Source organism: Leucoraja erinacea, chromosome 50 (assembly GCF_028641065.1).
Source record: "Leucoraja erinacea ecotype New England chromosome 50, Leri_hhj_1, whole genome shotgun sequence".
In the NCBI taxonomy this organism is placed as follows: domain Eukaryota; kingdom Metazoa; phylum Chordata; class Chondrichthyes; order Rajiformes; family Rajidae; genus Leucoraja; species Leucoraja erinaceus.
In genome coordinates this window covers 921,000-944,974 of record NC_073426.1, presented here as the reverse complement: position 1 = coordinate 944,974, position 23,975 = coordinate 921,000, and the positions used below count along the sequence as shown (strand labels likewise).

At 47.7% G+C, this 23,975-nt stretch overlaps 1 pseudogene; it reads left to right on the top strand.

Annotated features, from left to right (window-relative positions):
• Positions 1 to 2,971: 2,971 nt before the first annotated feature.
• On the top strand, positions 2,972 to 14,346 carry LOC129715059 (interleukin-17C-like; annotated as a pseudogene).
• Positions 14,347 to 23,975: the final 9,629 nt, after the last annotated feature.

Genomic DNA, 23,975 nt, shown 5'->3' with positions numbered 1-23,975 from the left:
GTCGAGAGCACATTGACCTACGGCATCACTTCCTGGTTCGGGAGCTGCAAGGCGTACGAACGGCACCAACTAGACAGGATAGTGAAGACCGCCAGCAGGATTATTGGTGCTCCACTCCCCTTCCTGCTGGACATATACAGGAAGAGATGTATCAACAGAGCCATCTCCATCATCAAAGACCCTTACCACCCATCGCATGACATTTTCTCCATCCTGCCATCTGGGAAGAGGTACAGGAGCATTAGCTGCAAAACCAGCAGGATGCTCCTCAGCTTCTTCCCACAGGCTATAAGACTGCTAAATGGACTTTGTGCCCTGCCAAGTATCGCGCACAAACCCCCAACCTGGACACACTGCAGCAGAGCCACTGTTGTGCCGCTGCCGGTCGGAACGCCTGTTGAATGTTTAGTAGAATTTGTTCATGATACATGTATTTTTTATTTCTATTTATTTTTCATGCACACTGAATGGACACTGGTTGAGCAATGTTTTTTTGTTTCCTCTGGGTACGCGAATACTCAGGAAATGACAATAAAGATATACAATAAAATACAATATACTTTACTAGCGGCATCTAACTGGACAATGCTAGCATTCCAAGCAGGTTTGAAATTGCTCGGAAATATGGGCAGAGTTGTCTTTCGAGGCAGGCTCAGAATTATGGCCATGTTATAGGAAAGATTTTGTCAAGAGTGAAAAGGTTCAGAAAAGATTTACGAGGATGATGCCAGCACCTTTACTCAGATAGTGGTAGCGGTGTGGAATGAGCTTCCAGTGGAAGTGGTGGAGGCAGGTTCATTGGTACCATTTAAAAATAAATTGGATAGGCATATGGATGAGAAGGGAATGGAGGGTTATGGTATGAGTGCAGGCAGGTGGGACTAAGGGGAAATAAAATGTCCGGCACGGACTTGTAGGGCCGAGATGGCCTGTTTCCGTGCTGTAATTGTTATATGGTTATTCAGTCTGTCTGAAAGACCCAAAGTAGATGCTGCACATCGAGTTCAGAGAGCATACTCAGGGGACGGAGCTCCACCAAGACAGATTATCCTATAACTTAATGACATAGCAGTTCTTGAAGACATTATGAAGAAAATGCCAATCGGAAAAAAACCTGAAGTTCGAAGGAGAAAGTGTAAGATTCTTCAGAGATTACCCGGCAGAGGTGGCAAAGAAACGTGCCCTTTTTACAAAGACCTGGCTGATGCTTAAAATAATCGCAAAACTGAAATATGGAATAATATATCCGGCCAAACTGAGGGTCACATATAATGACTCGGAGCGTTTCTTTACATCCAGAAGCAGCATTCAAATACGCACAAGACTTAAAAAAAGGACACTAAAGGATAAGTAAAATGCTACGGCTTTGCTGATTTCGTGGATTAAACCACGTGTTTAATGTATACCTTTATATATATTTATAAGGGGTAGATTGAGAGAATATGCTTCTTTACATAAAAAGATATACAAAAGTTGCAGATAAGATGGACGACTAACTCGCACGTGCTAACGTCTAGACACCTTATCAGGGGTGGATTGGAACGTGTGGATAGAATGTTCAAGGCCATCGTGTTTACTAAAGAAAGATTCAAGAAACTGGAATCATGCAGTATAGAAAACAAATTAAACGGAGCGGAACGTAATAATCTACTAACAAATTATATAATTAATTATATCACTAACACATAAATAATTGTACTAAATCATTTATTTTAACCTAAAACGTAATATCATAACTGAATAATGATTCATTCCTCTTTAAAGCTAACACTGAATAACTTCTAGATTTATGACCTCTAGTTAAGGTTCATTGTATCAGTAAATATCAAAAATATGGTTCATCGATTTGTGTGGGCAAATTTCCAGAAACGGTCAGGTCAAACCAAGCTGGTAAGGAGCCAGTAAAAGACAGACTGAGATGAACCTGGCAGGCAGCCAAGACGGGAAAATAACACCTCAAACAACACCTGAAGAATCAGAGGAGGAAACTGAAGGACAAAGGTTTATTGCTGCTATGGAAGGAAAAGTAAAAGAACAAGAACAATCTTTAAGAGAAGCTGTGGCAAAGGGCTGTGGTGAAATTCTGAATAAGGAGCTTTCTAAGCTGTCTACTCAGCTGGGAAAGTTAGAAACAAGAATGGATGCCGGGAACAATGATATCTGTGATAAAATCGGTACTCTACAGGATCGCATTGAAGAAGTAGATACCGATTTAAGAAAGCTTTTGGTGTGCTGGCCTTTATACATCAGAGCATTGAGTATAGAAGTTGGGATGTAATGTTAAAATTGTACAAGGCATTGGTGAGGCCAATTCTGGAGTATGGGGTACAATTTTGGTCGCCTAATTATAGGAAGGATGTCAACAAAATAGAGAGAGTACAGAGGGGATTTACTAGAATGTTGCCTGGGTTTCAGCAACTAAGTTACAGAGAAAGGTTGAACAAGTTAGGGCTTTATTCTTTGGAGCGCAGAAGGTTAAGGAGGGACTTGATAGAGGTTTTTAAAATGATGAGAGGGATAGACAGAGTTGACGTGGATAAGCTTTTCCCACTGAGAGGAGGGAAGATGCAAACAAGGGGACATGACTTGAGAATTAAGGGACAGAAGTTTAGGGGTAACATGAGGGGGAACTTCTTTACTCAGAGAGTGGTAGCTGTGTGGAATGAGCTTCCAGTGAAGGTGGTGGAGGCAGGTTCGTTTTTATCACTTAAAAATAAATTGGATAGTTATATGGACGAGAAAGGAATGGAGGGTTATGGTCTGAGCGCAGGTATATGGGACTAGGGGAGAATACGTGTTCGGCACGGATTAGAAGGGTCGAGATGGCCTGTTTCCATGCTGTAATTGTTATATGGTTATATAAGAAATTAAACGGGTTGAAGAAGGTCTCAGTAAAAAGCTGGAGCCCGTTCTCCTTACTTCAATAAAACAAAACAAAGCTATTAAAGATCTGGAAACTACAACTACAGACATGTCTGAAGCGATGCAAAGAATGAAAGAAGATCTAGACCGAGTTTCTGGGCAACTGGCCAGAATGACCGACAAATACCTTGATCTCGAAGCCCAGTCCAGACGGCAAAACTTAAGAATTGTTGGAGTGAAAGAAAGGAAGGAAACTGGAATAGACCCTGGGATTTTCAGTGCCAACTTACTTCAATAAGTATTCAGTCTGTCTGAAAGACCCAAAGTAGATGCTGCACATCGAGTTCAGAGAGCATACTCAGGGGACGGAGCTCCACCAAGACAGTTTTTCCTGAAACTTAACGACATAGCAGCTCTTGAAGACATTATGAAGAAAATGCCAATCGGGGAAAAAACCTGAAGTTCAAAGGAGAAAGTGTAAGATTCTTCAGAGATTACCCGGCAGAGGTGGCAAAGAAACGTGCCCTTTTTACAAAGACCTGGCTGATGCTTAAAAATAATCGCACAACTGAAATATGGAATAATATATCCTGCCAAACTGAGGGTCACATATAATGACTCGGAGCGTTTCTTTACTGATCCAGAAGCAGCATTCAAATACGCACAAGACTTAAAAAAAGGACACTAAAGGATAAGTAAAATGCTACGGCTTTGCTGATTTCGTGGATTATACCACGTGTTTAATGTATACCTTTATATATATTTATAAGGGGTAGATTGAGAGAATATGCTTCTTTACATAAAAAGATATACAAAAGTTGCAGATAAGATGGCCGACTAACTCGCACGTGCTAACGTCTAGACACCTTATCGGGTGGATTGGAACGTGTGGATAGAATGTTCAAGGCCATCGTGTTTAACTAAAGAAAGATTCAAGAAACTGGAATCATGCAGTATAGAAAACAAATTAAACAGAGCGGAACGTAATAATCTACTAACAAATTATATAATTAATTATATCACTAACACATAAATAATTGTACTAAATCATTTATTTTAACCTAAAACGTAATATCATAACCGAATAATGATTCATTCCTCTTTAAAGCTAACACTGAATAACTTCTAGATTTATGACCTCTAGTTAAGGTTCATTGTATCAGTAAATATCAACTAACAACTAACCCTAAATACCATAATAGTATCATTTCCGATCATTCTCTGCTAACCTTCTCCTTAAAACTAGAAGGAATGTTTAATAATAAATCGCTCTGGAGGTTTACTAAATACTAAATAATCCGGACTGTTGTAAATACTTAAAACAACAGATGGAACTCTTTTTTGAGACCAATGATACCCCAGACATCTCGTCCTCCCTATTATGGGAATCTTTTAAGGCTTTTATTAGAGGTTCTATCATTTCATATCAAGCTTATCAAAATAAAAAGAATAAGATGGAACAATTGCAACTAGAAGAACAGATTAGACAACTTGATTTAGAAAACGCGATAGATCCAACTATTAGATAAACACAAGATACACTGTAGCAATATTGAAATTTAAACTAAACCAAATTTTATCTGCAAGAGTTATTAGATTATTTCAAATTACAAAACAGTAAAATTTCGATTTCGGCAACAAACCACACAAACCTTTAGCACGCCAGCTGAGAAAGGTTGAAAAGGACCAGAGTATTCTAAAAATTAAATCAGATAAAGGTGAACTGTTAACGCTTCCAAAAAACATTAATGAAAGATTTGCCCAATTTTATCAAAACTTATACACATCCAAAACATCAACAGAAAGCAGAAAAATTACAAACGTTCTGGACAACTGTAAACTTCGAACACTTAATCCGCTGGAACAAGAGGAATTAGGAGCACAGATTTCAAGTAAAGTAATAGAAGAGACAATCAATTCACTGAAGAACGGTAAAACAACAGAACCAGACGGGTTCAGTGACGAATTTTATAAAATATTTTACGAGGTAATTTCCCCACGCTTACACAATCTTTATACATACGCATTTAAAGAACAGACATTACCACAAACACCAGCTGAATCAACTACAGGTGCACAACCTTTTATCCGGAGTTCCGGAAACCGAAAAGCTCCGAAAACCGGACACTTTTTCCAGGATGTTGTCTGCACAGCAAAGCTCGCGTTGGGCGCCAAACTTGACCCGAAACGACCCACGGCCAACCCACGTCTGTACTTCTGTAGCGGCTGCCTCCTCCCCGGAGACCGGGGAGACACTTAAACATCTGTAAATCATTGCTTAAATGTTAGTCAGTTCGTTTGGAGGGCTTTTTATGTGAAGGGGGGGGGGGGGGGGGGGGGGGGGGGATGAAGGGGGAAACTTTAACTCTTAGTCCCCTACCTGGTGGGAGAGGCGGGGAGCGGGCAATGCCTTACCGGGTCGCCGTGCAGTAAGCTCCGGAGCGCTGTGGCCGCTGACTCCCAACATCGCGGAGCTGGGGGCTGCGAGCATCCGGCCGCGGGCGGCGCCGGTTGGAGCTCCGACCCCGGCAACTCTATCCCTGGCTGCGCGGGCGCTCCAAATCCAGCTCCGCCCGCGGCCGGACGCCCGTAGCCCCAGCTCCGCGATGTTTGGAGTCGGCGGCGTCGCAGCGCTGGGATACCAGCGGGGAGCGGGCAATGCCTTACCGGGTCGCCGTGCAGTAAGCTCCGGAGCGCTGTGGCCGCCGACACACAACATCGCGGAGCTGGGGCTGCGGGCGTCCGGCCGCCGGCCGCGCTGGATTTGGAGCGCCTCGCAGCCAGGGGTAGAGTTGCCGGGGTCGGAGCTACAACCGGCGCCGCCCGCGGCCGGTCGCCCGCAGCCCCAGCTCCGCGATGTTGGGAGTCGGCGGCCACAGCGCTCCAGAGCTTACTGCACGGCGAGAGAATATGCTTCTTTACATAAAAAGATATACAAAAGTTGCAGATAAGATGGCCAACTAACTCGCACGTGCTAACGTCTAGACACCTTATCAGGGGTGGATTGGAACGTGTGGATAGAATGTTCAAGGCCATCGTGTTTAACTAAAGAAAGATTCAAGAAACTGGAATCATGCAGTATAGAAAACAAATTAAACAGAGCGGAACGTAATAATCTACTAACAAATTATATAATTAATTATATCACTAACACATAAATAATTGTACTAAATCATTTATTTTAACCTAAAACGTAATATCATAACCGAATAATGATTCATTCCTCTTTAAAGCTAACACTGAATAACTTCTAGATTTATGACCTCTAGTTAAGGTTCATTGTATCAGTAAATATCAACTAACAACTAACCCTAAATACCATAATAGTATCATTTCCGATCATTCTCTGCTAACCTTCTCCTTAAAACTAGAAGGAATGTTTAATAATAAATCGCTCTGGAGGTTTACTAAATACTAAATAATCCGGACTGTTGTAAATACTTAAAACAACAGATGGAACTCTTTTTTGAGACCCAGACATCTCGTCCTCCCTATTATGGGAATCTTTTAAGGCTTTTATTAGAGGTTCTATCATTTCATATCAAGCTTATCAAAATAAAAAGAATAAGATGGAACAATTGCAACTAGAAGAACAGATTAGACAACTTGATTTAGAAAACGCGATAGATCCAACTATTAGATAAACACAACAAGATACACTGTAGCAATATTGAAATTTAAACTAAACCAAATTTTATCTGCAAGAGTTATTAGATTATTTCAAATAACAAAACAGTAAAATTTCGATTTCGGCAACAAACCACACAAACCTTTAGCACGCCAGCTGAGAAAGGTTGAAAAGGACCAGAGTATTCTAAAAATTAAATCAGATAAAGGTGAACTGTTAACGCTTCCAAAAAACATTAATGAAAGATTTGCCCAATTTTATCAAAACTTATACACATCCAAAACATCAACAGAAAGCAGAAAAATTACAAACGTTCTGGACAACTGTAAACTTCGAACACTTAATCCGCTGGAACAAGAGGAATTAGGAGCACAGATTTCAAGTAAAGTAATAGAAGAGACAATCAATTCACTGAAGAACGGTAAAACAACAGAACCAGACGGGTTCAGTGACGAATTTTATAAAATATTTTACGAGGTAATTTCCCCACGCTTACACAATCTTTATACATACGCATTTAAAGAACAGACATTACCACAAACACCAGCTGAATCAACTACAGGTGCACAACCTTTTATCCGGAGTTCCGGAAACCGAAAAGCTCCGAAAACCGGACACTTTTTCCAGGATGTTGTCTGCACAGCAAAGCTCGCGTTGGGCGCCAAACTTGACCCGAAACGACCCACGGCCAACCCACGTCTGTACTTCTGTAGCGGCTGCCTCCTCCCCGGAGACCGGGGAGACACTTAAACATCTGTAAATCATTGCTTAAATGTTAGTCAGTTCGTTTGGAGGGCTTTTATGTGAAGGGGGGGGGGGGGGGGGATGAAGGGGGAAACTTTAACTCTTAGTCCCCTACCTGGTCGGAGAGGCGGGGAGCGGGCAATGCCTTACCGGGTCGCCGTGCAGTAAGCTCTGGAGCGCTGTGGCCGCCGACTCCCAACATCGCGGAGCTGGGGCTGTGGGCGACCGGCCGCGGGCGGCGCCGGTTGTAGCTCCGACCCCGGCAACTCTACCCCTGGCTGCGAGGCGCTCCAAATCCAGCGCGGCCGGCGGCTGGACGCCCGCAGCCCCAGCTCCGCGTTGTTGTGTGTCGGCGGCCACAGCGCTCCGGAGCTTACTGCACGGCGACCCGGTAAGGCATTGCCCGCTCCCCGCTGGTATCCCAGCGCTGCGACGCCGCCGACTCCAAACATCGCGGCGCTGGGGCTACGGGCGTCCGGCCGCGAGCGGGGCTGGATTTGGAGCGCCGCGCAGCCCGGGCTAGAGTTGCCGGGGTCGGAGCTCCAACCGGCGCCGCCCGCGGCCGGATGCTCGCAGCCCCCAGCTCCGCGATGTTGGGAGTCAGCGGCCACAGCGCTCCGGAGCTTACTGCACGGCGACCCGGTAAGGCATTGCCCGCTCCCCGCCTCTCCGACCAGGTAGGGGACTAAGAGTTAAAGTTTCCCCCTTCATCCCCCCCCCCCCCCCCCCCCCCTTCACATAAAAGCCCTCCAAACGAACTGACTAACATTTAAGCAATGATTTACAGATGTTTAAGTGTCTCCCCGGTCTCCGGGGAGGAGGCAGCCGCTACAGAAGTACAGACGTGGGTTGGCCGTGGGTCGTTTCGGGTCAAGTTTGGCGCCCAACGCGAGCTTTGCTGTGCAGACAACATCCTGGAAAAAGTGTCCGGTTTTCGGAGCTTTTCGGTTTCCGGAACTCCGGATAAAAGGTTGTGCACCTGTAGTTGATTCAGCTGGTGTTTGTGGTAATGTCTGTTCTTTAAATGCGTATGTATAAAGATTGTGTAAGCGTGGGGAAATTACCTCGTAAAATATTTTATAAAATTCGTCACTGAACCCGTCTGGTTCTGTTGTTTTACCGTTCTTCAGTGAATTGATTGTCTCTTCTATTACTTTACTTGAAATCTGTGCTCCTAATTCCTCTTGTTCCAGCGGATTAAGTGTTCGAAGTTTACAGTTGTCCAGAAGGTTTGTAATTTTTCTGCTTTCTGTTGATGTTTTGGATGTGTATAAGTTTTGATAAAATTGGGCAAATCTTTCATTAATGTTTTTTGGAAGCGTTAACAGTTCACCTTTATCTGATTTAATTTTTAGAATACTCTGGTCCTTTTCAACCTTTCTCAGCTGGCGTGCTAAAGGTTTGTGTGGTTTGTTGCCGAAATCGAAATTTTACTGTTTTGTTATTTGAAATAATCTAATAACTCTTGCAGATAAAATTTGGTTTAGTTTAAATTTCAATATTGCTACAGTGTATCTTGTGTTTATCTAATAGTTGGATCTATCGCGTTTTCTAAATCAAGTTGTCTAATCTGTTCTTCTAGTTGCAATTGTTCCATCTTATTCTTTTTATTTTGATAAGCTTGATATGAAATGATAGAATCTCTAATAAAAGCCTTAAAAGATTCCCATAATAGGGAGGACGAGATGTCTGGGGTATCATTGGTCTCAAAAAAGAGTTCCATCTGTTGTTTTAAGTATTTACAACAGTCCGGATTATTTAGTATTTAGTAAACCTCCAGAACGATTTATTATTAAACATTCCTTCTAGTTTTAAGGAGAAGGTTAGCAGAGAATGATCGGAAATGATACTATTATGGTATTTAGGGTTAGTTGTGAAGGGTATTAATTTAGTGTCCACTAGGAAGTAGTCAATACGTGTATAGGTTTTATGTATTGGTGAGTAGAAGGAGTATTCTCTTCCGGCGGGGTTTGCAATCCTCCATACGTCTGTTATATTTGGTTATTTTATATACGTCTTTAAAAGTTCACTGGATTTCGATTTTATATTATGTCTCTTTTGTTGAGCAGATTTATCGAGGTATTGATCTAAAATCCCTCCAAACTAACTGACTAACATTTAAGCAATGATTTACAATGATTCCCCGATCTCCGGGGAGGAGGCAGCCGCTCCAGACTTTTCAAGCCGCCCGCGCTACCCAACTAATCTACGCTAAAAATCATCCATTCGGAAATCCGAAAAATTCCGAAATCCGAGAAGTGTCTGGTCCCAAGGCTTTCGGATAAAAGGTTGTGCACCTGTATCACACTTATACCCAAAAAAGATAAAGATCTAGAAGACCGGGGATCATACAGAGCAATTGCCCTGCTAAATACAGATCAGAAAATATTGGTGAAAACTTTGGCAAGAAGATTAAGTAAATACGTTAATAAATCAATACATTCGGATCAAACGGGGTTTATACCCAAGAGATATTCGTTATAATAATTTGAGACGCCTTTTTAACATAATGTACTCATGCAGAACTAAAGAAGAAGACTTATCAATTATTTCATTAGATGCAGAAAAAGCACTTGACCAAGTAGAATGGAAGTACCTTTTCACAGTACTGCAAACATTTCAGATGGGAGAGAATTTTATTTCATGGATAAAATTATTATATGATAGGCCAACTGGCAGAATACTGACCAACCACATACTTTCTCCAAAATTTCAGCTATGAGAGGGGAGGGAGGGGGAAGGGAGGGTGAGAGAGAGGGGTGGGGAAGGGAGAGGGGTGAGGTAAGTGGAAGAGTGGGGAGGGAGGGGTAGGGGGAGTGGTGGAAGAGGGACAGTGGTAGGGAGAAGGGGGCGGAGGGAGAGGGAAGGGGATGGGGTAGAGAGGGAAGGGGGAGAGAGGGATGGGGGTGGGTGGAGGAGGGGGAGGAGAGGGGTGAGGAGATAGAGAGGGGTGGGGAGGGGAGGAGAGAGGGGAGGGGGAGAGAGGTGTGGGGGAGGGGGGAGATGGGGTACCACCTCCAGTTTAAATTCCATTTGGAATATTTTGGAGGACCAAGAACCAAAGATTTAAGTGGTACCTCACTCATCTATTTTCTTCAGACTGAGACCCATTCCTTCTATCTCACTCTGCCCCACCGGCAACGGACTGTGACGGGCTCTGGATCCTTCACTCTCCACGCGGCTCTGGGGGTTTACGCCGCTCAACAACGCGGAAACAGAGAAAGAGGAATGTTCACATCGGGATTTCCAGCCGGTCCAAGCTATAAACAGCCGCAGCATAACGTGGGGACACAGTGAGTACCAAGCAGCGAGAGATCGAGTGATGTTGGCAGCGCAGGTGAGGAGCGGTCTGGGGCTACAGGGGAAATCGGTGGGTAGATTAGCAACAGGAGCACAATTAGGTTTTTCGGCCCATCCAGTCTACTTCTCCATTAAACCCCTCTCAACCTAATTGTCCTGCCATCGCGAGAGGAGGGGAGATGGGGTAGAGGGAATGGACGTAGATAGGGAATTGGAATGGAGGTGGGAAATAAATAGGATGGGGAGAGAGGGATGGGGGAGAGAGGAGAGAGGGATGGGGAGAGAGGGATGGGGAGAGAGGGATGGGGAGAGGGGGATGGGGAGAGGGGAGGGTGGGGAGGGGGATGGGGAGAGGGGGATGGGGAGGAGAGGGATGGGGAGAGGGATAAGGAGAGGGGGATGAGGAGAGAGGGGATGGGGAGAGGGGGATGGAGGTGAGAGGGATGGGAAGAGGGGGGGGATAGGAGAGAGAGGGGATGGGGAGAGGGGGATGGGGAGGAGAGGGATGGGGAGAATGGGGATGGGGAGAGGGAGGGGGGAGAGGGAGGAGTGGGGAGGGGGGGATGGGAGGAGAGGGATAAGAGAAGGGGGATGAGGAGAGGGGGGATGAGGTGAGAGGGATGGGAAGAGGGGGATGAGGAGGGGGGATGGGGAGAGGGGGATGGGGAGGAGGGGGATAGGAGGAGAGGGGGATGAGGAGAGGGGGATGAGGAGAGGGGGATGGGGAGAGAGGGAGGGAGAGGAGGAGAGGGGGATGGGGAGAGAGGGAGGGGGAGAGAGGGATGGGGACAGGGGGATGAGGTGAGGGGGATGGGGAGAGAGGGGGATGGGGGAGGGGAGAGGGAGGGGGAAGAGGGGAGGGGGAGGGGAGAGGAGGGGGGGAGAGAGGGATGGGATGAGAGAGGGGGATGGGGGAGAGAGGGATGGGGAGAGAGGGATGGGGAGGGAGGGAAGAGGGGATCTGAGAGGGAGAGGGGAGGAGAGAGGGGGGGGGAGGAGAGGGGGATGGGGAGAGGGGGGATGGGAGAGGGGAGGGGGATGGGGGAGAGGGGGATGGGGAGGAGAGGGATAGGGAGAGGGGGATGAGGAGAGGGGGATGAGGAGAGAGGGGGAGGGGAAGAGGGGGATGAGGGAGGGGGATGGGGAGAGAGGGATAAGGAGGGATGGGGAGAGGGGGATGAGGAGATGGGATGAGAGGGGGGGGGAGGAGGGAGGGATGGGGAGGGGGATGAGGAGAGGGGGATGGGGAGAGGGGGAGGAGGCGAGGGGAGGGGAGAGAGATGAGGAGAGGGAGGGAGGGGGATGAGGAGGGGGATGAGGAGAGAGGGGAGAGAGGGGGGAGGGGATGGGGAGGGGAGGGAGAGAGGGGAGGGAGGAGAGGGGGAGAGGGAATGAGGTGAGGGGGATGGGGAGAGAGGGATGAGGATAGAGGGATGGGAAGAGGGGGATGAGGAGAGGGGGATGGGGAGAGAGGGATAAGGAGAGGAGGATGAGGGAGGAGAGGGGGATGAGGAGAGGGGGATGAGGATAGAGGGATGGGGAGAGAGGGATGGGGAGAGAAGGGGGCGAGGAGAGAGGCGATGAGGTGACGGGTGCTGGGGAACCCTATTCTAGTGTTGTTGTCGATCCCTGACCCCTGGGTCTGAAGAAGGATTTGGACCTGAAACGCGCTGCCTGACTCGCTGAGTTACTCCAGCACTTTCTGTCTATTTTCGGTATAAACCAGCATCTGCAGTTCCTTCCTACACATTCCTGGCACCACGTGCTCCCATCAAATCCACAATCGGTGGGTTTGGTGTAATTTCCGATGCTAGAGCTGAACCATTGTCCATGCAGTCACGGCCATCGACTGTGAGGCTGAGCCGCTCTCTCTTTGTCCTTGAGGGGAGAGGGGCAAGGGGTCGAACTGGTCAGTGGCTCTTGTAGAGAGCTGGAGACCGATGGGTCAAATGAGGAGAGGGGGATGGGGAGAGAGGGATGGGGACTGCTCTCACCCCAACCATGGACTGTTTACCCTCCTACCATCCGGGAGGGCGCTACAGGTCTCTCCGTTGCCGAACCAGCAGGTCGAGGAACAGCTTCTTTCCGGCGGCTGTCACTCTACTCAACAACGTACCTCGGTGACTTCCAATCACCCCCCCCCCCCCCCCCCCCCCCCCCCCCCCCCCCCCCCCCGGACACTTATTATTATTTTATTCAAATCGTTTGCTATGTCGCTCTTCAAGGGAGATGCTAAATGCATTTCGTTGTCTCTGTACTGTACACTGACAATGACAATTAAAATTGAATCTGAATCTGAATCTGAATCTGAATCAAATGACCTGCTTCTGTGCTGTCACTGACTATGTCATGGACCATACAGCACAGAAACAGGCTCTTCGGCCCACCTCGCCCATGCTGACTAAATTGGCAAACTGGGCTAATCCCAGTAGCCTGCATGTGGTCCATATCCCTCTAAACCCTGCCTGTCCGCATATATGTCCAATGTCTTTTAAAAGTCCCAATTGTATCCGTTTCTACAGCATCCCCTGGCAGCTCATGCCAGATACCAACCACCCTCTGAGTAAAAAAGTTGCCCCTGAGATCCGGTCCCGCTTCAATCTTGCCCCTCTCACCTTCAGCTTTTGCCCTCTAGTTTTCCCTCTACAAAGGGAACATGACTGTGAGCTTTCACTTTATCCATGCTCCTCGTCATCGTGTACATCTCAGGAAACGCAGCGGGTAGAGCTGCTGCCTCACAGCGCCAGAGACCTCAGGTACTGCCTGTGTGGAGTTTGCACGTTATCCCAGTGGCCGCGTGGGTTTCTCTGGGTGCTCCGGTTTCTTTCCACATCCCATAGACATGTGAGTTTGCAGGTGAACTGGCCTCTGTAGAATGTCGCTAGTGTGTAGGGAGTGGGTGAGAACGTGTGATAACATAGAACTAGTGTGAATGGAGCGGGGAATGGCTGAGCGCGGACATGTCTCCACTCTCTGACGCTGTCTCTCCCGCAGTTTCTCCCGTTGCTGCTGCTGTGTGCGGGCAGCGGGGCGGCGCGCCGGCCGGGGACCGAGAGCTGCCTCTCCCCGGAGGAGCGACAGGATCCGGGCCATGAGTTGCGGAAGCTGCTGGGCAGGGCAAACACGGGCCGCTTGCCCGCTATAGACCTCGTCAAAGCGCTGGAGCGGCGGCGGAGGGAGCCGGGACTTTGCCCCCTGAGCGGGCTCCGGCCCCCGGGCAACGCCGACCTCGGGCACCGCTCCATCTCACCCTGGGAATACAGGTACAGGTACAGGGTCGGGGGGAGGTGGGGTGGGTCGGGGATAGGTGGGGGTTGGGTCGTGGGAGGGCGGTGGGGATGGGTCGGGGGGAGGTGGGGGTGAGTCGGGGGGAGGTGGGGGGGGTCGGGGGTCGGGGGATGGGTCGTGGGGGTGGGTCGGGGGATGGGTCGGGGGATGGGTCGTGGGGGGGTGGGTCGGGGGGAGGTGGGGGTGGGTCGGGTGGGGGTGGGTCGGGGGATGAGGCGGCGGGAGGGGGGTGATCGCCCCGGGAGCCCCCATCTCCGCCCCCTCTCTCACTCCGCCCATTTGCCGCTTCCAGGATCAATGAGGACGCGGAGCGCTACCCCGTGTAGTTGGCCTTCGCTCGCTGCCTGTGCGCCGGCTGCATCGACCCGGAGACTGGCGAGGAGACGCGGGCGCTGAATTCGGTGGCCGTGGAGCAGAGGCAGCTGGTGCTGCGGCGGCGGCCGTGCCCGGGACTGGCTGGACGGTTCCGCTTCCAGATGGTGCCGGTGGGCTGTACATGTGTCCTGCCCCGTGGCCGCTCGTAGCCTCGGGTGGAGCGGGGACCGCAGCCCCTACCCCTGCCTCTGCCCCCACCCCCCCCATATTGGGGACCCCCATCCGCCGGGCGCTCACAGCGTCGCGGTTTCGCACATACAGAAGCGACCGCGTACACGTCCAGACCCCGCCGCTCGGCCCGTCGCGGGCGCTGCTACCCCAGGCCCGTAGGTAGGGTATTTGCATCAGTTGTCATCGTGTGACCGCGTTCTCGCTCTATTCTATTTATTTATTACAGGCCCGCTCTTTCTTCACTGATCTCGCCGTCACTGGGCGAGGACATTGTGGGGCAGATCTGATCTATGAAATAACTAGTATTTATTGTAATGTAAGGACAGCAAAGGGGGCTTCGGCCCATCGAGTGTGTGCCGGCTGGCCCTCATTGACCCTAGTCTCATGTTATTCACGCCGGCTTTACACAAGATGTAGTCACGGCCTGGAGTTTCCCGTCATTGGCATTTTAGTCTCGATGTCGACTTTATATTAAATGTTGAGCTGTGATTGGTGTGAAATTTTAATCTGTGAAATATGGGGATATTGATGCCGGAATCCTGTTCCGGAGTCAAGTCCAGTATTGGGCTGAACCACCACACTGCAACTCTCCCGGGGATATCTGTCGGGACGTGGAAGGTGCTATCCAAACGCAGCGACCGAGACAAAGGGCCATGTCCGCCCATTACCGGTGGGACTGGGCGACGCCCGAGTTCGGGTTGTGGATCTGACCGGGTTCTGGTAGCGGATGTCGGACCATAAAGTCCCTGCGTAGCTTTATAGTGAAAGGGGCAACGTTTAAAGGAGATGTGCGGGGCACGATTTTACACAGAAGGTGGTGAGTGTCTGGAACGCGCTGCCAGGTGGTTGAGGCAGTTATGACGGTGACATTTGAGAGACCTTTAGACGGGATATGCCCTGTCTAACACCATCATCAAGTATGCAGATGATACAACGGTGATTGGCCTCGTCAGCAACAACGATGAGTCGGCCTATAGGGAGGAGGTCCAGCTCCTAGCAGCATGGTGCGCTGACAACAACCTGGCCCTTAACTCCAAGAAGACCAAGGAGCTCATTGTAGACTTCAGAAGGTCTAGGGGCGGCACGCACACCCCCATCCACATTAACGTGACGGAGGTGGAACGTGTTTCTAGCTTCAGGTTTCTGGGGGTCAACATCTCCGATGACCTCTCTTGGACCCACAATACCTCTACTCTGGTCAAGAAGGCTCACCAGAGTCTCTTCTTCCTGAGGAGACTGAAGAAGGTCCATCTGTCTCCTCAGATCCTGGTGAACTTCTACCGCTGCACCATCGAGAGCATCCTTACCAACTGTATCACAGTATCGTACGGCAACTGCTCTGACTCCGACTGGAAGGCATTGCAGAGGGTGGTGAAAATTGCCCAACGCATCACCGGTTCCTCGCTCCCCTCCATTGAGTCTGTCCAGAGCAAGCGTTGTCTGCGGAGGGCACTCAGCATCGCCAAGGACTGCTCTCACCCCAACCATGGACTGTTTACCCTCCTACCATCCGGGAGGCGCTACAGATCTCTCCGTTGCCGAACCAGCAGGTCCAGGAACAGCTTCTTCCCGGCGGCTGTTACACTGCTCAACACTGTACCTCGGTGATTGCCAGTCACCCCCCCCCCCCCCCCCCGCGGACACTCCTTCCCCCAGGAAAAAAATAATTGCACTACGACTGTATGTACGTATATATATTTATTGCTCATTATTCTATGTTCGCTCTTCTGGGGAGATGCTAACTGCATTTCGTTGTCTCTGTACTTACACTGCACAATGACAATAAAGTTTGAATCTGAATCTGAATCTGCAGAATGCATATTGCAGGGGTTAGGGACAGGATGGACAAGGGAGAGGAGAGAAGCAGGGAATGAATAGAGCAGGTGAGAGGGGGAATGCAGAGAAAGAGAAGGACAGTTGTGATGGTTGGAGAGCGTGGAGTGTGAGGGGATTAAAGAGAGTGTAGAGATATAGACCTTCAGCCCAGAAATTAGGTTAGACGAAGGTAGACGTAAATACTGGAGAAACTCAGCGGGTGCAGCAGCATCTATGGAGCGAAGGAAATAGGCAACGTTTCCAGCCAAAACCCTTCTTCAGACTATTGGGGGGGGGAAAGAAGAAACGAAAAAGGAGGAGGAGGAGCCCGAGGGCTGAGGGAGAGATAGGAAGGGGAGGAGACAGCAAGGGCTAACAAAATTGGGAGAATTCAATGTTCATGCCCCCAGGATGCAGACTCCCCAAACGGAATACTAGCTACCAATGTCTGACTATGGGAGTGTTTAGGGGGTCACCTGAAATGAACAAAATTGGGAGTCTTCCGGGAACCACCCACTGCGTGTAGACCTGGGGAACCCCCTACACACTCCTACACTCATTTCTCCTCACTTTTGGAATTCTGAAGTAGGCTAAATGTCTCTCACGCTTATCCCGATTTCCATAATTATTTACAGTGCAAAAATTGACAATTTCAGCGGGTTTTAACGGGCCCGCTACGCTGGAAACTATGGTCAGTGTTTACCCGCAGTTCATCGCGTGTACTCCAGTTGGCGTGGCGTAGCAATAGTACGGGTCATGGGTCGTGACCCGACTGCCGTGAAATCTCCCTATCCCAAAGCCAACTCTACACACTCTTCATCAACTCAACCAGAGCCTTGGAGTTAACACACGACTCTGCTTTAGTTGATAATCAGATCCATTCTCTAGATGCCATCGCCTCCCTGGTGTTCCCACCTGCTCTAGCCTCAAACAAAGTCTGGGTGAAGGGAAAATAGACACAAAGTGTTGGAGTAGCTCAGTTGGTCAGGTAGCATCTCTGAAGAACATAGATAGAGTCATAGAGTGGCACAGTGTGGAAACAGGCCCTGTATAAGCATCTGGATAAACAGGGTCTGATTAGGAACAGTCAACATGGATTTGTGCCTGGAAGGTCATGTTTGACTAATCTTCTTGAATTTTTTGAAGATGTTACTCGGGAAATTGATGAGGGTAAAGCAGTGGATGTTGTGTATATGGACTTCAGTAAGGCCTTTGACAAGGTTCCTCATGGAAGGTTGGTTAAGAAGGTTCAATGGTTGGGTATTAATGGTGGAGTAGCAAGATGGATTCAACAGTGGCTGAATGGGAGATGCCAGAGAGTAATGGTGGATGGTTGTCAGGTTGGAGGCCAGTGACGAGTGGGGTGCCACAGGGATCTGTGTTGGGTCCACTGTTGTTTGTCATGTACATCAATGATCTGGATGATGGTGTGGTAAATTGGATTAGTAAGTATGCAGATGATACTAAGATAGGTGGGGTTGCGGGTAATGAAGTAGAGTTTCAAAGTCTACAGAGAGATTTATGCCAGTTGGAAGAGTGGGCTGAAAGATGGCAGATGGAATTTAATGCTGATAAGTGTGAGGTGCTACATCTTGGCAGGACAAATCAAAATAGGACGTACATGGTAAATGGTAGGGAATTGAAGAATGTAGTTGAACAGAGGGATCTGGGAATAACTGTGCACAGTTCCCTGAAAGTGGAATCTCATGTAGATAGGGTGGTAAAGAAAGCTTTTGGTGTGCTGGCCTTTATAAATCAGAGCATTGAGTATAGAAGTTGGGATGTAATGTTAAAATTGTATAAGGCATTGGTGAGGCCAAATCTGGAGTATGGTGTACAAATTTGGTCGCCTAATTATAGGAAGAATGTCAACAAAATAGAGAGAGTACAGAGGAGATTTACTAGAATGTTGCCTGGGTTTCAGCAACTAAGTTACAGAGAAAGGTTGAACAAGTTAGGGCTTTATTCTTTGGAGCGCAGAAGGTTAAGGGGGGACTTGATAGAGGTTTTTAAAATGATGAGAGGGATAGACAGAGTTGACGTGGAAAAGCTTTTCCCACTGAGAGTAGGGAAGATTCAAACAAGGGGACATGACATGAGAATTAAGGGACTGAAGTTTAGGGGTAACATGGGGGGGAACTTCTTTACTCAGAGAGTGGTAGCTGTGTGGAATGAGCTTCCAGTGAAGGTGGTGGAGGCAGGTTCGTTTTTATCATTTAAAAATAAATTGGATAGTTATATGGATGGGAAGGGAATGGAGGGTTATGGGCTGAGCGCAGGTATATGGGACTAGGGGAGATTAGATCAGATTCAGATTCAGATTCAATTTAATTGTCATTGTCAGTGTACAGTACAGAGACAACGAAATGCATTATGTGTTCGGCACGGACTAGAAGGGTCGAGATGGCCTGTATCCGTGCTGTAATTGTTATATGGTTATATGGCCCAACTTGCCCACACCGACTAATAATGTCCCAGCTACACTAGTCACACTTGCCTGCATTTGGTCCATATCACTCCAAACCTGTTCTATCCATGTACCTGTCTAACTGGTTCTAAATGATGGGATAGTCCCAATGCCAACTACCTCCTCTGGCAACTTGTTCCATATACCCACCACCCTTTGTGTGAAAAAGTTACCCCTCGGATTCCTATTAAATCTTTTCCCCTTCACCTTGAACCTATGTTCTCTGATCCTCGACTCTGGGCAAAAGACTCTGTGCATCTACCCGATCTATTCCTCTAATGATTTTGTGCACCTCTATAACATCTCCCCTCATCCTCCTGCGCTCCATGGAATTGAGTCCCAACCCACTCAACCTCTCCCTATAGCTCACACCCTCTAGTCCTGGAAACATCCTCATAAATCTTCTCTGTACCCTTTACAGTTTGACATCTTCCCTATAACATGGTGCCCAGAACTGGACACAATATTCTAAATGCAGTCTTATACAACTACAACATGACCTCCCAACTTCTATACTCAATACTCTGACTGATGAAGGTCAAAGAGCCAAAAGCCTTTTTGACTACCTTAGCTACCTGCGACACGACCTTCAAGGAACCATGCACCTGTACTCCTAGATCCCTCTGCTCTACAACACTAACCAGAGGCCGACCATTTGCTGTGTAGGTCCTGCCCTTGTTCGAGGATGCAAAATGCAACATCTCACACTTCTCTGTATTAAATTCCATCAACCATTCCTCCCGCCCACCTGGCTAATTGATCCAGATCCTGCTGCAATCTTTCACAACCATCTTCACTATCTGCAAAACCACCCACTTTTGTATCATCAGCAAACTTGCTAATCTTGCCCTGTTCTGTGACGTTTCACAGAGTGCTGGAGTAACTCAGCGGGTCAGGCTGAGTATAGAAGTTGGGAGGTCATGTTGCAGTTGCATAAGAAGTGGTGAGGCCGCATTTAGAGTATTGTATTCAGTTCTGGGCACCATGTTATAGGAAACATGTCATCAAACTGGAAAGAGTACAGAGAAGATTGATGAGGAAGTTGCCAGAACTAGAGTGCCTGAGCTATAGGGAGAATGATTTGAATAGATCAGGTTGAGTCTTTTTGCCAGAGTAGGTGAATCGAGGAGCAGAGGACATAAGTTTAAGGTGAAGGGCAAAAGATTTAATAGGAATCTGTGGGGTATGTTTTTCACACAAAGGGTGGTGGGTGTATAGAACAAGCTGCCAGAGGAGGTAGTTGAGGCAGGGACTATCACAACATTTAAGAAATAGTTAGACAGGTACATGGATAGGACAGGTTCGGAGGGATATGGATCAAACGTGGGCAGGTGGGACTAGTGCAGATGGGACATGCTGGGCCGAAGGGCCTGTTTCCACACTGTATCACTCTATGACTCTATCTACCTTTCCCTCTCAAACCCATTCTCCTGCCTTCTCCCCATTACCTCCGACAGCCGTATCCATCAAGAATCTATCGATCTCCTCCTGAAAAATGTCCATTGACTTGGCTTCCACAGCTGTCTGTGGCAATCAATTCCACAGTTCACCATCCTCTGACTTAAGAAATTCCTGCTCATCTCCTTCCTAAAGGAATGTCTTTTAATTCTGAGGCTGTGGCCACTGGTCCTAGACTCTCCCACTAGTGGAAACATCCCATCCAAATCCACTCCATCCTGGCTTTTACCAGGCTGGGACAGACGGCAACAGCTTCACACTGTGTCCCAAAGCTTGTGTCCTGTCCTGCATCACCCAAGGCAGCAGAGACGTTATAGGAGAAGGCAAGCACCGTAACAAAGTAGCTCACGATGCTTTAGGTAACATTCATATATGTCCCATCATGAATATTACAGGTCTTGACCCGAAATATCGTCTATACCTTTTCCCCAGAGATGCTGCCTGTCCCGCTGAGTTACTCCAGCACTCTGTGAAACGTCACGTATCCATGTTCTCCAGAGATGCTGCCTGACCCGCTGAGTTACTCCAGAACTCTGTGAAACACCACCTATCCATGTTCTCCACAGATGCTGCCTGACCCATTGAGTTACTCCAGCACTTTGTGTCTATTTTCCCTTCACCCTTCTGCCCAAGCCCACCCTCCCCCCTCATTTCCCATAAACCTCTCTCTGCCTTTACATTTCACTCCCCTTTCAAATCTGCTCTACTTATCTACATGCATTTTTCTTCTTAACTTCGTCATAGAGTGATGCAGTGTGGAAACAGGCCCTTCAGCTCAACTTGCCCACACCGACCAACATGTCCCATCTGCACTAGTCCCTCTCACATGCGTTTGGTCCATAGCCATCTAAACCTGTCCTATCTATGTACGTGTCCAAACGTCTCTGAAACATTAGGATAATCCCAGCCTTAACCACCTCCATCTAAAACCCCAGAGCTTCCAGGACCCCGGCTGCGAGGGACTTTGCGCACCTGGTGTGCGCTGCACACACATTATTTCGCATCAAATTTTTGTAACTCCACCCCACTTTTTGAAAAGCTCCATACGGGCCTGTAAGATAAAGATAAAATATGACCACCAGAACCATTTTATCAGCCTAAACCTAGGAGAATAAGACGACCACCTAGAGAGACGAGATATAACTTTAAGAAATATCACCTTCCCCGTATTGATGAGGATGATACATTGGAGGGTGAAACAGTATCAGGGGACAGTGAGAGTGAGTCAGACAGAGCAAAAATTATGAAGGAAGTACAAATATCCCATTGTTAGTTCTACGTTAGGGAGATGCCTAACCCAGCCTTAGATCCAGCTAATGCGGTTGGTGCAAACCATTGATGTGTATTCCCCATGGAAACCTAATGAGATGATGGCAGCACTGAGTAAAATACCTGACAGAAATAAATCACCTGCTTCCTTTGTGGACCATCTACGGACCACTCCATATTACATTGGCCTATGACAGAATTGGCAAAAATAAAGAACTAGGTTCTTTATTTAGGTTCTGCACTTAAGATTTACTAGAATGTTGCCTGGGTTTCAACAACTAAGTTACAGAGATAGGTTGAATAAGTTAGGTCTTTATTCTCTGGAGCGCAGAAGGTTAAGGGCGGACCTGATAGAGGTCTTTAAAATGATGAGAGGGATAGACAGAGTTGATGTGGACAAGCTTTTCCCTTTGAGAATAGGGAAGATTCAAACAAGAGGACATGACTTCAGAATTAAGGGACAGAAGTTTAGGGGTAATATGAGGGGGAACTTCTTTACGCAGAGAGTGGTGGCGGTGTGGAATGAGCTCCCAGTGGAAGTGGCGGAGGCAGGTTCATTGGTATCATTTAAAAATAAATTGGATAGGCATATGGATGAGAAGGGAATGGAGGGTTATGGTACGAGTGCAGGCAGGTGGGACTAAGGGGAAAAAAAATTGTTCGGCATGGACTTGTAGGGCCGAGATGGCCTGTTTCTGTGCTGTAATTGTTATATGGTTATATGGTTAACTAGAATCCTTTGTCAGACCTCAGAGGAAAAATTGGAATATAAGAATGTTGGCACTGGCAATAGGAAAGGAAGGAAGCGCAGAATACGCTGAAATACCCCTAGACCTATGGAAACGAGCTTTAGAAGTGGCTCCACACATCGCATGGAAGGTGAATTTTCCAGGAAGTGCAAAAGACTTGGGAACAACAGTAAAGGAAGTAATTGATCTGGCAGATCCGAATGTATATGAAGAACAAAACTCGTCTAATCAATGTAGTGTTTTATCAGATCCCGAGGACAGTTGTTTCCCAGCTACGCCAGTATCTGGGGAGTGAGGTATGTGAGTATGTGGACCTGCAAGTGTGGGCAGTAGATGTAACTCAGGGGAGCCACTGCCTGCCATTCTGAAAATGACCCGTTCACTTCTACTCTTTGCTTCCGGTCTGCCAACCAATTTTCTATCCATGTCAACACCCTACCCCCAACACCATGTGCTCTAATTTTAGTCACCAGTCTCCCGTGCGGGACCTTATCAAAGGCTTTCTGAAAGTCTAGATACACTACATCCACTGGCACCCCTTCATCCATTTTACTTGACACATCCTCAACAAATTCCAGAAGATTAGTCAAGCATGATTTCCCTTTGATAAATCCATGTCTCATGCCTCTGGCTGCTACAAATGTGAGAAGTGCATCCAGGTACAGCTCCTGAAGGTCCGTGTTGGGGAACTGGAGAAGCAAGTGGATGACCTCAGGTTCATCCGAGAAACTGAGTCGTTCCTCGACAAGTCCTACAGTAAGATTGTTACACCTAAGGTACTGGAAGAGAGAAGGTGGGTGACGGTGAGAAAGGGAGGGAAACATGGAATGAAAAGGTCCCCGGGTGTTGTACCTCTTGTGAACAGGTTCACCCACTTAGAAGTTGTCGGGACAGAAGCCGTTATCACACTGAGCGGCGGACTGGCTTGTGAAGCACAAAGGGATAGGAGAGTATGACCAAGTGTAATAGGGATCGATGTGAAATGTGAGTTGCGTAAGGAATTAAAAATACTGTATTTGAATGCGCAAAGTATAAGAAGTAAAGTAGATGAGCTTGAGGTAATGCCACTGTGGTGATGGGGGATTTCAATATGCAGGTAGACTGGGAAAATCAGGTTGGTTCAGGACCCCAAGAAAGAGAGTTTGTAGAATGCCTCCGAGATGGATTCTTAGAGCAGCTTGTAATGGAGCCGACCAGAGAAAAGGCAGTTCTGGATTTAGTGTTGTCCAATGAACCAGATATGATAAGAGAACTCGAGGTAAAGGAACCGCTTGGAGGTAGTGATCATAATATGATTAGTTTTAATCTGCAATTTGAGAAGGAGAACGTTAAATCGGAAGTGGCAGTGATGCAGTTGAACAAAGGGGACTATGAAGGCATGAGAGGGGAGCTGGCCAATGTAGACTGGAAAGGGATCCTAGCAGGAATGAAGGTGGAACAGCAATGGCAGGAATTTCTGGGCATAATCCGGAAGATGCAGGATCATTTCATTCTAAAAAGGAAGAAAGATTCTAAGGGGAGTAGGAGGCAACCGTGGCTGACAAGAGAAGTCAGGGATAGAATAAAACTAAAAGAAAAGATGTATAACACAGCAAAGAGTAGCCAGAAGCCAGAGGATTGGGAAACTTTCATAGGACAACAGAAGGAAACAAAACGGGCAAAAATCGGCTGAAAAGATGAGGTACGAAGGGAAGCTGTCCAGGAATATAAAGAAGGACAGTAAAAGCTTCTTTAGATATATTAAGGGAAAAAGCGTAGCAAAGTCAAATGTGGGTCCCTTGAAGGCAGACACGGGTGAAATTATTATGGGCAACAAGGAAATGGCAGAAGAGTTGAATAGGTACTTTGG